The sequence below is a fragment of the Trichomycterus rosablanca genome, chromosome 1 (assembly GCF_030014385.1).
Source record: "Trichomycterus rosablanca isolate fTriRos1 chromosome 1, fTriRos1.hap1, whole genome shotgun sequence".
NCBI lineage: Eukaryota > Metazoa > Chordata > Actinopteri > Siluriformes > Trichomycteridae > Trichomycterus > Trichomycterus rosablanca.
Genome location: NC_085988.1, coordinates 81,572,705 through 81,577,979, shown reverse-complemented (window position 1 = coordinate 81,577,979; position 5,275 = coordinate 81,572,705). Strand labels below are relative to the sequence as shown.

The 5,275-nt window shown below is 43.8% G+C and overlaps 1 long non-coding RNA gene across 1 annotated transcript; it reads left to right on the top strand.

Annotated features, from left to right (window-relative positions):
- The first annotated feature begins 3,913 nt into the window (after positions 1 to 3,913).
- Positions 3,914 to 4,647, top strand: LOC134325068 (uncharacterized). Its single transcript, XR_010014255.1, has 2 exons — positions 3,914 to 4,265; positions 4,377 to 4,647. It is a non-coding gene; the product is annotated as an uncharacterized LOC134325068 (long non-coding RNA).
- The last annotated feature ends 628 nt before the right edge of the window (positions 4,648 to 5,275 follow it).

The window sequence follows — 5,275 nt, the reverse complement described above, 5'->3', positions numbered from 1 at the left end:
ATGTAACCATTTTAGTGGATAACGTTTTAGTTTTACTTTTTCTTTATTGTTATTTATAGGCTTGGAAAAGGACATTGTCACTTTTATATGTTTATGAATATTTAACAATAAAATAATTAAAATCCTTCTTACTAGAGTTGTAGAAGTAAGTGCAGTTTTGAACCTTATTACAATTTGGATTTTTGCTAGTGTTGTTCATTTCACTCTTCAATTATTTTCATTGTTAAAATACTTAGAAGTGCATGTATCCACAATTTGAACACTTGAGTAATGTGGAGAAAGAAACGTAGTAAAAACTCTATGTGTGTGTCTACTGGACTATTTAGTTTGTCAGGAAAGGTTAAAGTTTTATGTAGATGTCAAGGCCCAAAACTCTATAACTTGTGTATTGGCTTTTTACTGCTGGTGATTACAAGCCACATCACCAGAAAATACGACAATGAGCCACAATAAGCAGGTGAAGGTATTGTGATTTAATTATTAGTAGTATTTTTACTGAATATTGTATAATAATTTTTAAGTACATGCCAGCATGTTGCTGTTATTTTACAGTAATTTAACAGTATATTAATGTATCTAGGATTACAGTATAACAGCAGATAACTGCTTTTACAGCAATGTTACAGTATATGCCAGCGTCAGTGTTTACTTACAAATACTACTTTTGCATTTAATTCTTATAAATTTCCTCAAATAAGTAGAATTCCAGAAGTATGTACACTTCAGAAAATACTGCTGTAGTTTATTTAAACTTCATAAAAACATGAATTACATGAATAAATGACAGGTATTAGAGAAACTCACGTTTTACTGAACTTCACGTGGACGCTTACTGAAACAGTTCAAATGTGTCGATCACAAATGAATCGGTTTGTGTCGACTCCTTAAAGTGAACAATGGCAGTAGGCTCTCGACTGAGAATCGGTTTTATTTTTATTTTATTTCTTTTGTTATCTAATAAAATACACACTGCTCGGCATGTCATGTAGTGACTGAATGTCAAGCTGATGTGCGAGAGTCTTCTGTTCCAGCTGAGTCAAATGATCCGACTCATGAGTGGGATCTAAGTCAGTGGGGTAATGACATGGACCAGTGTTGCCACTCCTTGGGATTTTTCCCAAGATCTTAGGATTTGGGGGATCGATTTGGGATTTGAGGATTCTGTCAAGTAATCTTGAGATATTTAAAATCTGCAGCAATTTTATGGTCTACAGTCATAAATAAGGAATGACAAAGCATACTACTACTTCTGTTGATGCATGCTCAATAATCCAGGTACACAAATCCACAAAGTTGAATCAGTTCATCTGGACACAAGTTTGTTGTAGAGATACGTTTCGCCACTCAATCCAAGTGACTTCTGACGTCTGAGCTGGTGTTGAATACTCCGACCTTATATGCAGCCGGTTTGCATAACGACCGATCACTGCCCATTGCATAACAATGGAACCGGTGATCAGGTCCATATGCAAATCACAATGACCTTTACTACAATGGTCATGTGTGCCTTTCACATATGATTGGGGTATAGCTCCTATTACGGCGTTGTAAGATGGTGAGAGATGTACTCTCAGGCCCCCTCCCCGGTTCAGAGATGGTCGTTCCCTCCTCACATAGACGGCCTCTTTGACTCCCCGTTCAAACCAGCGTTCCTCCTTGTCAAGGGTCTGCACATCTTCATCATTAAATGAGTGACCGCTGGCTTGCAGGTGAGTGTAAACCGCGGAGTCCTGGCCAGAAGAGGTCGATCTTCTATGTTGGGCCTTTGACGTCATTTTACTTCCTTTTTTGGCAACTGTTGTGATACATTGCAGGAATAAATCTGCCTCAATCGTCGTAGTGTAAACAGTTTAAAATCTGATTTTTTCATGGCAACGTTTGATAATTGCGGTCACAGTGATCACCATGAAGATGGATCTCACACACCGCCGCGTAAAAAAGCAAAAGTATGGTATAGACAACCATTCAACGACGAATGGCTGTAAATCGATGAGTTTAAACTTTAAAGCATTTACATTTACATTTACATTTTTAGCATTTAGCAAACGCTCTTATCCAGAGCGACTTACAGAAGTGCTTCCATAGTAAACATTTCATTTCTCAAGTTTAGGTAAACAACAGTCGAAGAACACAAATCTGCTAAAACCTGTTAGAACCAAAGTGTTTTTTTTTTTTTTTTTTTTTTGGAAATGGAAAAGGATGGAACAAGATGTTAGTAAATAAGTACAAGTCAGCTTAAGTGCTTAGTAAAGAGGTGATGAAGGTTTTTAATCGCTTTTTAAAGACAGCAAGAGACTCAGATGTTCGGACAGACTGAGGAAGTTCATTCCACCACTTGGGCGCTAGAACAGAGAAGAGCCTTGATGCTGGTCTTCCTTTAGTCCTGGATGGAGGCTCAAGTCGAGCGAGACTGGTGGCTCGGAGGTTGCGTGGTACAGAGCGGGGTTTGATTAGACCACAAAGGTAGCTTGGGGCTGGTCCATTTTTGGCTTTGTAGAGCGTTAGTGTTTTAAACTGAATGCGTGCAGCTACAGGAAGCCAGTGAAGAGAACGCAGCAGTGAGGTGATGTGGCAGTGTTTAGGTTGGTTAAAAACCAGACGGGCAGCTGCATTTTGAATGAGCTGCAAGGGTTTAATAGTGGACATGGGCGCTCCTGCCAGAAGGGAGTTGCAGTAGTCCAACCGTGAGATTACAAGTGATTGCACCAGAATCTGGGTAGCTTCCCTGGAGAGAAATGGCCGAATCTTCCTGATGTTGTACAGGAGGAACCGGCACAATCTTGTCATGTTGGCTATATAAGGAGAGAAGGTCAGCTGGTTATCCAGGACAGCACCAAGACTTCTTACCTTATCAGATGGTCTGATCTGGGAGTCATCCAGAGAAATGACTAGGTCCTGGGTTGGAGACTGATCTCCAGGAATAAGCAACACCTCTGTCTTGCTGGGATTAAGTTTTAGATGATGAGCTGACATCCATTGTGAGATATCTCGCAGACATGCTGAGATGCGAGCTGAGACTTGTGTGTCTGAAGGAGGAAATGACAGAGTGTCATCTGCATAGGAGTGGTAGGAGAAGCCATGGGAGGCTATGACCTTACCCAGAGAGCGGGTGTAGATAGAGAAAAGAAGTGGGCCAAGTACAGAGCCCTGAGGAACACCGGTTGAGAGAGTGCATGGGGGAGATATGGATCCCCTCCATGACACTTGGTAGGAGCGCCCTTCGAGGTAGGAGGCCATCCATTGCCATGCTGAACCTGTTACTCCAAGGTTTGAGAGTGTGGACAAGAGAATGCTGTGATTCACGGTGTCGAAGGCTGCAGAGAGGTCAAGAAGAATGAGGACCGATGACAGTTTGGCTGCTTTGGCTGCATGAAGCTTCTCAGTAACAGCTACCAGTGCTGTTTCCGTAGAATGCGCTGCCTTGAAGCCAGACTGGTACGGATCGTGGAGGTCATTCTGAGTGAGAAAGGCAGATAGTTGGTTATAGACAGCACGTTCAAGAATTTTGGATAGAAAAGAGAGGAGTGAGACAGGTCTGTAGTTGTTAATGTCTGTAGTGTCTAGTGTAGGTTTCTTAAGAAGGGGAATGACCTGAGCACCTGATGTCAGGGAGTTGTCGATGATGGGTGTGATGAAGGGGATTAGGTCCTGTGAGATGTCTTTAAGGATGGTGGATGGTATAGGGTCAAGTGTGCATGTAGTGGGATTGCTGGATGAGAGGAGCTGTGTAACCTCATCCATGGTGAGTGGGGTGGATCTGGTGAGTGTGTTGGTGGGTTGAGGGTCAGTTGAAAGTGGGTCAGTCGGAGAGAAGGATTGAAACGGTCATACTTGTGAAACGGTCATACTTGTGTTTGCTTCTCCACTTCAATCAAATTAAGTGTTTCTGGATCTATTCTGTTATAATCTGCTCTTACCTGGTTACTTTCGTTTTCCCTGGTTGATTATTTTTCATTTGTGTTTTCCCGTCTGTGTACGTTGTTAGTTCTGTTATCCTCCGCTTTATTTTGTGTTCGTTAAGGTTTATTTTGGACTTTCGCTTTTTGTTCTAGTTAGATTTGTGTGTGTGTTTTTGCCTGCCCGGTTTCCTTCTCCCCCGGCGGCTTGGAGCGGTACTGTTCCCGGAGATTGCAGTGGAAGCCAACCAATGGATCGCTGGAGGGCGGACCTCACTCACCTGTGCCTCATTTTCCACCTAATCAGCTACTGCTTATAAACGCCGGCTTTTTCACCACCAGTCACCAGATTGTCTGCTTGTCACCGCGGTACAGTGACACCTGACTCCTGAGCTACACTTTGTTTTGTGAAGAACATTATCTTGCTGCTGTTCAAGCTATTTTTCAACTTTGTCGTTTTTTCTTCCCTGTTGGTTCTAGCCCAGCGATCCATTCACCATCTGGCTTCCCTGCGCTCCTGTTGGTTCCTGAACTAGGCTCCTTGCTCCCGTGACCCCGGTTTACCTCTCACTGCCACTGCTTGTTCTTCCTCTGCCCTGGACGGCTTTGGACACCTACCCCTCTTGGACCTGGACACATCACAGCTCCTCATCTCCCAAAGAACCGCTCCAGCCGCTTCCTCAGTGTCCCCTGTTTGGACTTATCGCTATTTTCCCTGTCTTCCTGTATTTCAATAAATATTCATTGCCAACTGGTATCCTCGACCCCTTTGTGTACAATTAACAGCAATTGACTAGTCAAATTTTTTACATTTGTACTGACACACCCCCATACCATGAAGGACCCGGTTACTGACACACCCCATACCATGACAAACCTTGATACTGAAACACCCCATACCATGACAGACCCTGGTACTGACACTCCCTCATACCATGACAGACCCTGGTACTGACATACCCCATACCATGACAGACCCTGGTACTGGCATACTCCCATACCATGACAAACCCTGTTACTGACACACCCCATACCATGACAGACCCTGGTACTGACACACCCCCATACCATGACAGACCCTGGTACTGACATACCCCATACCATGACAGACACTGGCACTGACATACCCCATACCATGATAGACCCTGGTACTGACACACCCCCATACCATGACAGACCCTGGCACTGACAACCCTCATACCATGACAAACCTTGGTACTGACACACCGCCATACCATGAAGGACCCTGGTACTGACACACCCCCATACCATGACAGACCCTGGTACTGACACACCCCATACCATGACAGACCCTGGCAATGACACCCTCTATACCATGACAGACCCTGGTACTGACACACCCCATACCATGACAGACC